General features: G+C 45.1%; 1 pseudogene; it reads right to left on the bottom strand.

Moving 5' to 3' along the window:
• Positions 1–4,696: 4,696 nt before the first annotated feature.
• Positions 4,697–6,020, bottom strand: LOC122347962 (annotated as a pseudogene).
• Positions 6,021–12,179: the final 6,159 nt, after the last annotated feature.

Below are 12,179 nucleotides of genomic sequence, written 5' to 3' on the forward strand. Positions count from 1 at the left end.
GCGCGCGCGCCGGAGGGCACCCGGCGCACCGATGGAGAGGCGGCGGTCCCGACCGTGAGAGATGAGCCGATGCCAACCGAAGAGGCTTCCAACTCCTCTAGAGCGTGGCTGGCAGGCTGCAGTCTCCACCGGGAGCTTCCCGCGCCGCACCGGAAATCCCCATCGCCTGAATGGACGGAAGTTCAGAGCCCTCCTTGACTCTGGCAGTACCATCAGCCTGGTTCAGTCCCGCCTCCTACCCAGCGCCACGGAACCGCGGAAGCGGCTGCCACTGACCTGCGCCCACGGGGACACCAGGAAAGTCTCCACCCGTCTCATCACCGTGGCGCACGACAGGAGGAAGCTGGCCCCTGGAGGTGGGCCTCGTACAAGACCTGCCGGTACCAATCATCTCGGGCGGGACTGGCCGGGTTTCGAGGAGGCGCTACACACCGCGACACAGCCTGTCAGCCCTCAAAGCCCTCGCCGGAAGAGGCGAGAGGGGAGAGGAAACCGCCGCCCTGCCGTTCTCCTAGCATCGGACAGCGGAAGAGATGGTGAGTCCTCCGAATACTACTAATGTATTCTTTGATGTGTTCCAACAGGTAGTCGGAGGGGGCTCGCTCGGCGGGCTCAGCGGGAGGATGACCGGCTCAGAATTGCTGGAACCAGGTACATTTCATGGATGGAGAAGAGACGCGGCCCGGCCCCATCCTCTTCCCCATTTCATTGTGGAGAACGGCCTACTCTATTGTGTCGCCCAGCGGAGGGAGGAGAAACGGCTCCTGGTGGTGCCCCGAGGGAAAGTGGACACCATCTTGGAACTCGCCCACGCCCACCCACTGGCCGGACACCTCGGGGCCGCCAACACTATCAAGAGGATCCGGGACCGTTTCCACTGGCCGGGGCTCGACGGAGATGTGAAACTGTTCTGCCAGGCCTGCCCCGAGTGCCAGAAGACCTCGCCCCGGCCACCTCCCTAGTCCACTTATCCCGCTGCCCATAATCGAGGTGCCCTTTGAGCGCATCGGGATGGATCTGGTGGGCCCGCTGCGAGGAGTCTGCCCGCGGCCACGAACACATCCTGGTGATCGTGGACTACGCCACCCGGTACCCCGAAGCCATCCCACTCCGCAAAGCCACCGCCAAGGCGATCGCCCAGGAGCTCTTCACCCTGTCCACCAGAGTGGGGATACCCGGGGAGATACTGACCGACCAAGGCACTCCCGTTCATGTCCCAGTGATGGCCGACCTCTGCCGGCTGCTACGGATCCAGCAGCTGCGCGCCTCAGTGTACCACCCCAGACGGACGGACTTGTGGAGCGGTTCAACCAGACACTGAAACAGATGTTGAGAAGGGTTGTCTCCGAGGACAAACGGGACTGGGACCAGATGCTCCCCTACGTCCTCTTCGGGGTGCGAGAGGTGCCCCAGGCCTCCACCGGCTTCACCCCATTCGAGTTGCTGTTCGGCCGACAGCCGCGAGGCCTGCTGGACGTGGCAAAAGAGGCCTGGGAGCAGCAGCAGCAGCCGGATGCCCAGAGGTCGGTCGTAGAACACGTCCAAGCCATGCGGGACCGAATTGAACAGGTGATGCCCCTTGTGCGGGAGCACATGGCGCGAGGCCCAGCAGCAACAACAAGCGGCACTATAACCGCCCTGCACAACCCGGGAATTCCAGGTCGGCGACCGGGTCATGGTACTAGTCCCCACCAATGCATGCAAATTCCTGGCCACCTGGCAGGGTCCATATACCATTCTGGAAAAGATCGGCCCGGTTACTTACCGAGTCCGCCAAACCAAACCGTCGACGCAGACCGAACAAATATACCACATTAACTTGTTGAAGAAGTGGGTGGGGACTAGGAACACCTTTCCACACTTCGCCATTCAGGAGGGCCGGTCGTCGACACCAACGCCTCTGCTCGCTCCCGCTGAAGACGGAACTCCAACATTTGGTCGGTCAGTTCTCGGATGTGTTCTCGTCCACGCCAGGCAGACTAACCTCCTCCAGCACGAGATCCGGACCCTCCCGGCGTCATCGTCCGGCAGCGGCCCTACGGATCCCTGAGGCTCGCCGGCGAGCTATTGAGGAGGAGGTAAACCAAATGCTGAAGTTGGGGTGATTGAACCATCGGCGAGCCCGTGGTCCAGCCCCCATCGTCCTGGTTCCAAAACCAGGCGGCACCCTCCGCTTCTGCAATGACTACGGCGACTCAACCCAGGTCTCGAGTTCGACGGATATCCCATGCCCGTGTAGGCGAACTGCTGGAACGCCCTCGGAAGGGCCCGTATATCTCCACCTCGATCTCACTAAAGGATACTGGCAGGTTCCGCTGTCAGAGAAGCCAAGCCAAAAAGCGGCTTTCTCCACCCCGGGCCACTGGCAATACCGGTCCCTTCCCTTCGGTCTACACGGGCACCAGCCACCTTCCAGAGACTAATGGACATCTTACTCCGACCCCCACCAACAGTGCACGCCGCAGCCTATCTCGACGACCTTGTGATTCACTCGGAGACCTGGGAAGACCATCTGGAGCGCCTGCGGAGGGTGCTTCGGGATCTTCGACGGGCTGGACTCACCGCCAACCCCAAGAAATGTCACCTGGCTCTTGAGCGAAGTACCTGGGTTATCGAGTTGGGCGAGGACTGATCCGGCCACAGGAGAGTAAAAGTCACCGCGGTCCAGGAGACCCGAGGCCCACCAACAAAACCCAGGTACGCGCCTTCTTGGGGTTGGCAGGGTATTATCGTTGTTTCATCCCGACTTCTCCTCCATAGCCGCCCCTCTGACAGACCTGACCAGGAAGGGGCGGCCGGAACGGGTTCTGTGGAACCCGGCGCGGAGGAAGCGTTCCAGAGGATTAAGGCCGCACTCACCTCAGACCCTGTCCTGAGAGCCCGGACTTCGGCTGCCTTCCTGCTACAGACGGATGCTTCTGATGTGGGTCTGGGAGCCGTGCTGTCCCAGATCCAGGAGGGTGAGGAGCATCCGGTCTTATATATCAGTAGGAAGCTGACCTCGCCCGAGAAAAACTACGCCGCGGTGGAGAAGGAGGCCCTAGCCCGTCAAGTGGGCAGTCCTGGAACTGCGGTACTACCTCCTGGGCGGCGGTTCACCCCACTTACCGACCACGCACCCCTCCAGTGGATGGCCAGGGCCAAGGACACGAACGCCAGGGTGACCAGCTGGTTCCTCGCGCCCAGGACTTCCACTTTGACGTGCAACACGGCGCGGGACAGCCAACGCCAACGCCCGACGGCCTATCGCGGATGTGGTCGGCTTTTGCAGGTCTGTCAGGGAGTCACTCCCCACCCACCCCAAATTTCCCGTTATTACGCTCTGCTTTATCCACCAGGACCAGGACAGCGCTTGGGAGTGTGGCGTCCCGAGGATCGATCAGCGTTGCCCTGGGAACAAACACGGAACACCTACACCAGCCACTCAACGGACGGATTCGCCACACCTGGAGCTCATCAGCCGCGGGCCAGATAAGCCCGGCCAGGCGGCCGGCTTCAGTGAGCCACGAGACTCGAGAAGCGCCAAGCTAACCTGTTGTCTCTTTCTTTGTCTCCCAGAAGCTACAACGTGGACGGGCCTGCCTGAGCTACTTCCCCTACTACCTCACAGTGGACTCCCCTCACGTTACTAAGCACACGGAAACACCGAGAGCGACTCACCGCTGCACTCACCGGATTCACCGCTACACCACCCCCGGACTCACCGCCGCACTCCTCGCGACGGACTCACCGCTCACCTTCTGTGTATTGTCTAATAAATACACCCTCCGGGTTTTCACTGCACCTGTTTCTCTTGTGCTTCCTCTGCCTCGCCACAATATATATATATATATATATATGTGTGTGTGTGTGCTTTGTTAATATGTTGTATTGTACATGTACATGCTAAATTACTGCTAGTACTGCAGAGTAGGAAAGCTATTCTTCCTTGGCCAGGAAAATAAGCTTTCTTAGAATTGATAAAGAATTATATTGTCTGCTCGGTGGACAAACAGATGAAATAACTGTAACGTTAATTCTGCTACAGTTAATTCTAAAATATAATCTAAATATTTATTATTAATTATACCTAGCTATAATTTATTATAAATTAATCATAAAGAAATACTTGTATGAAACCTCAAATAAAAGTATTCCGACTTTTAGTTGTTGTGTTTGATTATAATACCTTTGTTTTGAATTTTTTCAATCTTTATTACCACGTGACCGGTGACAAAACTTAACATCACAAGTGTTCATCTAAAGGTGAACAAATGTATAGTTTTTAAATATCTCTGATAAATATCTTTAATTCTATTCATTTTAAAGTGTGAGAGATGTCAGATAACAGTAGATGTTTGGTCTGTGATCATGACAGGAAGCTGTGTGGCCGTAACAGTTTCAGAAGGGACTGAAATTAATTTGCAATATAAACAATGCAATATAATTATGAACAGACACTTATTATTTATTTGCTTACAGATTTATTGTAAAATAAATGTCTTACAAATTTCTTATACATTTCTTATAGGTTTTTTTATACAGTTTTCTTACCAGTTTTTTAATACTTTAATTTATGAGACAAGTATATGAATATAATAATGATTTACAAACAACTATTCAGTAAAGATCAATACACAAATTATTGAGCAATACAGCCAGACGCAAATATTGCTGCTTGAAGTCAAGGAGCGGGGTGGCTCGGCTCTATATTGAGGCCTGAATGGAGGGAAGGAAAGGTCACTCGTGTCGGTCCAGCAGATGAAGCGCAGACTGAGAACAGAAGAGTGGACGTGACATCTTGTCTCAATCCATGACCTGAAACAAAAACACAATTTTAATGTACTTAATGTAATGTTTAACATACTTCAAACCAGTCATGGAGATGGATCTTCTTTAGAGCAAGTCTCTTCTTTGGCTTGGCTGCAGGCAATCACAAATCAGATCGCAGCATTCTGTGCAAAAACAAAGAGATGTCTCATTATTAGCTTATACTTCACACCTGCTCTTTTTTGTGTTTGATGAAGATCTCACCTTGTGACAGGCCTGGCCTGGTCAGATGTTGGCGGCGATCAAGTACAGGTCGCCCGCTGTGGGAAAATCCCCGCACACCATTTCAAACAGCACAATCCCCAAAGACCACACTGTCATGGGCTTGGCATGGTATGTGCCCTTGAACTTGTACTCTGGAGGAAAGTACTGTTCTGTGCCTGGAAGAAAGAGATGTTGTCTGATGTTCATACACTTCCACAGCATGCCGACTACACGTTACATGTTTTTTCTTTTTGTGAGTAATGGTTTGTGTAACGCATTACCACAGAAGTCTTTGAAGGCCGATTTTTTCATAAGGGCCCCGCAAACAAAGTCAATCAATTTGACCTCCATGGTGTCCGGGTTCACCAGCAGGTTCTCCGGTTTAATGTCCCGATGGAAGACACCCTTCTCAAAGCAAGCCTTAGCGGCACAAATGACCTGCCGCATGACGTGCTCGCGCGCCGTGCGCTCGTCGAGATTCCTCCGTGGAGCTCCATGAAACTAAGCAGATCCATGCAAGGTGAGGGCCGCTCCATAACCATAATGTAGTGGTCCGTCTCCTCTTCCCAGTCCAGCAGTTGAATTATTTGAGGAGCGCTGGGGCCCTTATTGGCCATGAGTGTCAAGCCGATCTCCAACGGCAGGCGATTGGGATGACCAGGCTAAAAGAGAAAGCATGACTGTTCGATGAAGGTGGTTTCCCCAAATAAAGACTTCAAGACAGTTGACCAATCATTGGCAGTGATTAACATAAATATAAGATGCTATGAATTGAAAACAGCGACTGAGAAGTAATGACAGAGAGTGCAGACTACTCACCACTGAGATGTTTGGCATGTTTGGTGCCTTCACTGAAAATTTCACAGCCACCTGATCAACAAAACAAAGGGTTAACAGTTAGCATGAGCAAAGAGGTCATGATGTTCATGAATCCTGAAGAAATAAACTATAAGAATAAAAGTTTGTTGAAGCCAAAAAATGTAATAAAACCTTGAGTTCATCCTCATTATGGTTCCTTCACACACCAAACCAAATCCGCCTGAACCCAGCTTGGGACCGATTTTATAATTTCTCATGATGTGGCCTATTAAAAGGTGAACAGTTGTAGTTAGTGTGAAATGCGGTTTTAGATCCTTTTTTACAAAATGTATCATTCCAAAATAACATTTTCTAACTCTCATTGATTTATTATTCTTACCCTTGCCCAGGACGTCCTGCTCTGGCTGTTCTTCAGCAGCAGGAGGGCCTTCTGAAGCTGGAGCTATAATATGAATCATATGAATCATCTTCAAATTTCAGCTTTTCTGTATTTAGGGCCAATTTGGACTTGATTTCTAAATTCAACTTTTCTCAGCCTTTCTAAATTTCTGATCTCTACAGTTCTAAATACTTGATGTAATGATGACAGCAGATACTAGAGGTTTCAGTCACTGAGGAATCGATTCATTTTCATTTCCACTTGTATAATCAGGCACATTTATATGATTGTACCATTATCACGTCTCTGATATGTTCCGCCTCACACTTGAACTTCTTCTCAGCCTCGAAACCAGGTCATATTTTCCAGATCTGTGGAGATGAAAGCGAAGAAGCGGGCCATTTCCGGCCATTCTTCCTTTCCTTCTCTATCTTTGCCTCCTTTCTGTCCATCATTCTCAGCTCTCCCAAAGGCCACCTCCAGAAGCTCCTCTCTGCCTTTTTCACTTTTCTCCCATCATCATTCACACCGGGACCAACAGGCGTCTCATCAAGCTGATGAAGATGGGACACGACACGTGTTGGTGGTGTATTTTAGAAGTACACAGCACTCCATCACTAGCTTTTTTTTAGCCAAAAAAAGTAGCTGTCTCACGATAAAACCGTTTGTGACTTATCAAGATACTCCGAAACTTCAACCAACAAACTGATGACGTTTTTTCGGGTCTTTCTACAACATTCTAATTGCCATAGAAATCACGTCACGTCATTCTGCTGACAAGAATGCGAATTTAAAAAATGCGAATAAATCACGATAGCATTCATATCTAATATACTTTATATTAATTATCTAATTGTATATCGCTTCGTTTTTGACGAGGTAAAGCAATAAGCAAACATGCATGAAGCGCATTAAACCGCTAAAAAACCCTGCTTTGTGGCACAAGTTAGGTTTTTGAGATCGGATCATTTAAACTGGTAAACTGGAAAGTCCAAGTGAAATGAAATGAAATGAATACGTTCATACAGTGACATTGATTTTGGAAAACAATAAACAATACGCGACTTACATTTTAGGAGATTTTCTTGATCGACTGTTGAACGAATCGTTTAAACGGTGACTTGCCGCCACCTACTGGACGTTTTAGTCGAATTTTTAATGAATCTAATATCAATCAGAATAATTTAACAAAAATCTGAAAACCTTGTGATTATGAGTTTAAATACTTTCATGTCACTTCTGAGTTGAAGAGTAAATGCTGATTTTGTGCACTTCTGTGACACTTCTTTAGTGCAAAAAATGACTACATTAATTTTGTTGATATTGATTTCATCTGATTGGCACATTATTATTCTTGGTTTAGTTTTATTACTGGAGATGTGTGTATTATAATAATTAAAAACTGAAAAGGTAAAATAAAATAAAATGACACAGAACTCATTTGATCTTGATAACTGTCTAGTTTTTCTGTCTTTTCTGTCAGGCAGGTTATTTTGCTCAGACTCATTCACATTCTGTCTATTGTTTTCATCCTTTCTCTTGTGATTCATTCATTTATCTCACAACTGTTTCTGCTCTACTCTTCTAGAAGTTTTGGGTGAAGTGCTCATGGCTGTGCTTCATCGTGAATAAAGCACATTTTTGCACTTGATACGTAATGATTTTAACAAAAATGTATTCACTTCAGCTTCAAGTGCCTGACTGTAACGAACACATTTCTGCTTAAACAACTGGAAATAATTTGGAAATAACTGCCTATCTCTGAATCTGTAGTAATTTATGCTGAATCAGCATTATTCCTTCTAACAGCCCCGTGTGTCAGGAGCTGGATTCTCTCTACAACCAGACTATCTAAGATGCCAGAGTCTCTGTCTTGAGGAGATCGAGCTCATGTTTTTAAGTGGGAGGGGAATAGTGGCTTCATCTCACGGAGATCTGTCACATCTCTCACACATCTGACCTGTAAACTTTCACTGTCTGATATTGCCTTGTAACTTGTGGCTCTTGTGCAGTTGTAGTGTTTGCTTATCTGTCCGGAGAGAGAGAGAGAGAGAGAGAGAGACAGCAGAGCGCAGTTTTCTTTGGGCTCAAATACTGCTCTCCTAGATCCCTTGATGTCATCCCAAACACACACACACACACACACACACACACACACACACACACACACACACACACACACACACAGTATATGTACTGTATATGTGCTTAATGGTAGATGAAGTGAGAGAAGAGATGTTAGGGGAAAAACACTTCTCATTTCTTGTAAGAGACTGGCTCAGCTACCAGATTGAGCCTCTTGAGGAATACATAATAAAATAGTAATACTTTAAAATGCCTGACATATTTCTTATTAGTGAAACAGTTCATTTCACCTTATGGATGTTTGAAATCAAGTGGAAATGGACCTACATATCAATCAATCAATCACTTTTATTTATATAACGCATTTAACAATTTTATCAAAGCACTGAACAGTATCAAATAAAAGAGTACAATGATAGGATCTTATAATGACAAGATTGAACAATTTGTTATTAAATGCAGAAACAGTCTCTGTAATCCATCTGACGATAATCTCTAGAAATGAAGTGTCCCCAACTAAGCAAGTCAGAGGAACTAAAAGCCCATCCATACAGAATGAAGAAACAAAAACAGGCTCAGTTAAGGCCACTTCTCCTCTGGCTGGACTCCCAGCATTTCATTTCCAGTTCAATTTTAATTGCAGCTAAATTGTGCATCTGACTTTGTGTGTGAGCGCGTTCTGGTCTCAGATGAGCATCATCTCTGGGTGCTGATCCACCATCTGATCTGGATACAAGCTGAAAACAGAATGAGAAAGAAACAGACTAATATTAGCAAAGATGCCATTCTTTTACAATGTCACGAGTACATTGTGTTTTATGAGTGTTCCCAGCTCCAGCTAATCTAATGAATGCAGCCTAACGATCCTTTAATGGATTTGAACAATAGAAGTGTATTAGAGTGTTGTGTGTAGGCTAGGTTAAAAAGACGTGTCTTTAATCTAGATTTAAACTGACAGAGTGTGTCTGCTTCCCGAACAGCGTTAGGGAGATTGTTCCAGAGTTTGCAGGATCATGAAGGAACAGATTTATTTTTAATGTCTGAGGCCGCTTGTTCGTGTCGATATATGTTCAGGGCATTTGACTGAATATTGCTTCGTGTAAAAGAGGTACAGAGTAATGGAGAGTTCATACAAATTAGTTTCAGCTTTATTAAATCTGAAAGCAGCTAATTCAGCAAACTGTAAGTAATGCAATCTTACAATGCGTTTTTTCTGTAAATCACAAGGTTGTTTCATCGACATCGACCCAAAGTGAACCTCAAGGAATGAAAATCCTAGTCTTGATAGTTTAAAAGATGTGATTCTCTCATCAACCAATCAACATCACAAAGAGAGAGGCAGAGCATTTTTGAATATTAAATGAGAAGCTTTTGACACGTTTCTAAATTCTCTGTAATGGCACACATTACAGCAAGAACTTAATTGAATTAGTTGATAATTAGATCTTTACTAGATCAGTAGATAATCTTATAGAACTATTTCTGTTTCCCGCAGGACTGCTGTCTTGGATGATGATGTTGAGAGGTTATTGTGCTTTCAGGTCTTCCTGGTCCTAAGGGACATCCAGGTATTTTGGTCCTACATAACATTGTCCATAGCAGTAGTCCATTGGGGAGGCGGGCGCGCTCAGGTCTTGATGGGTCTGTTGGTCAGACAGGAATGCCAGGCCCTCCAGGTAGTCCAGCATTCCCAGGTGAGTGTCTTTATTGTGACTAATATGAAACTTAACGGCAGATTTCTAACCTTTCACCTTCAATTTCAATTCCTCTAAAAATGATCTAGATCCCACACGAAACGAGGGCCAGTTGGTAGACTTCAGGAATCAAGCACCCACAGGAACCCACACATTTTACATTTTTCATATAAATGCTTTGGAGCAGTGGTTCTCAATTGTTGGTTACAGATTTGTTCTGATCATGAATCAGTATTAATAAAAAAAAAAAAAAAAAAAGAAAAAAAGTTAATAACAGTTAATAAACTATTATATTATGCAATGTTTCTTGAGCTCAACTTACTAATGGCACAAATCTGCTCGGTGGTTTCCTGCCCGATTACCAGAAGATTTCACTGAAACCCAGGTCAGAAGTGAGCTGACTACAAATAATGACAATAAATAGAAGATATTTATCATTGATAATCATTTATTTTCAATAAAGAAAAAACTGAAACGGTATTAAAATAGTTTATGCTGTGATGCTGTACATTTTAGGATAATTACAAGAACTATTAACCGAAGCAAAATGATCGTAAGTGACATGCACGCTGTGCATGACGCCACTAATAGGAGGCGCATGTTTGCAGAGGAGCGCTGCGTGCTTGATAGATCACGCATGATCAAATGATGTTGAAGCAGATAATTTGTGATCATAAACCCTGTGAGATCCGATGCGCCGATTTGTTGTTGAAGGTTTTTATCCATTATTCCAAGAGGATTTCATCTGTTCCTAGTGGCATTTCCCACCAAGCTACTTCAATACTGATCGTCACCAACTGTTGCACTATATAAACCTTTTGCACTACAAACGCAAAGGAGACTCTTGTGTTCATTGGATTCATCGTTCCTTTTTTCCCCAACGTTTACACGTTTATTCTATGGACTGAGGACTTTTCTGAAACTTTTCTGGAGTGATCTATCGTAAAAATCATACCTGAAATGTTTGACTACTGTAAATATTCACGATGTAAACTTTCTTTTACACTTTTGTAATAAACATTTAACATGCATAAACATGCTTTGTGGCATCTTTGTCTTTTCCCTGTTTTTGTCACTTAATTTTGAAACAGAACCAGATGAGAACCATTAGTCTAGTGTTACATTCATGTGCTTTATGTAGTAACTCAATCCTATTTTTTCTATCAAGTCATATTATATAATCTGAGCAAGTCACTGTGAGACTTGAAAGAACACACTTTAGAAGTAATTGTAGTGTCATATTAGGTAGATTGTATATTAGTAGAAATGTAATTAACAGCAGCCAAATGTGTAAGGTAGCGTTAGATTTTTGACACACTCTCCTCTGGGAGATCCTCATGTCCTTGTCCTCTCTACAACTCTGTTTCTTTATTCATGTTCCCACACGGATGCTTTCCTCCCTTCTTTCTGCGTCGTGCAATTTTGTTTTGCCTTACTGTTCTGCAGCATCTCTCATAGACACAGCATTCATTGTTCTTAGACAAACCAGCACTTTGCAATCTACATGAATAAGATTGTCCTCTTTGTTTGTCACTTGAAAGGATTAGTTTAACCCCATACATATCCTAAAATGAATTGCACTGAACTTAAAAATATGTTAAAGTTCATTCACATGCAGTTGATCTAAATTCATCAAGTTCACCCAATGATATATCATATTCTTGATTGATGAGAACATTTAAACATCCATCAAACATGAGGAGAATGGATAATACCTTAAAGATCATCTCTTGGTCTTTTGAGGTATAGGTTTTCAACCTCAGTAATTCAACGACCAAAAAGTGTGTATAATATTTTTATATTCAAAGCTCATTTTTTATAAAATGTCTAATTTCCTGTGCATTGCAGATGATAAATAGACTAATTTTGAGTCAGCCAGTCTCATAGAGTAGCTGAGGCTGGTTGATATATAACCACTGTGACCACTAAGCCTCAGTCTCTCATTGAAGTAGCCCCTGAGTATACATTTACTTCTGTTCGTCTTACATCTCATCATGTGTCTTTAAGTGGTTAGACTGGGGTTTATTCTTATCATGCCCTTGGTAAAAGATGTTGTAGCGTCTGGCTAAGATCAAGATGCTTATTTGGTCGTTGTCTTAAAGGACCCTTTTCACCTTTTAACATTTGCTGATAAATTACACACCTGGACCTCATGTCTACATCTTTTGCAGGTGTTAAATTGCCCGTGG

This window comes from Puntigrus tetrazona, chromosome 7, assembly GCF_018831695.1.
Source record: "Puntigrus tetrazona isolate hp1 chromosome 7, ASM1883169v1, whole genome shotgun sequence".
In the NCBI taxonomy this organism is placed as follows: Eukaryota; Metazoa; Chordata; class Actinopteri; order Cypriniformes; family Cyprinidae; genus Puntigrus; species Puntigrus tetrazona.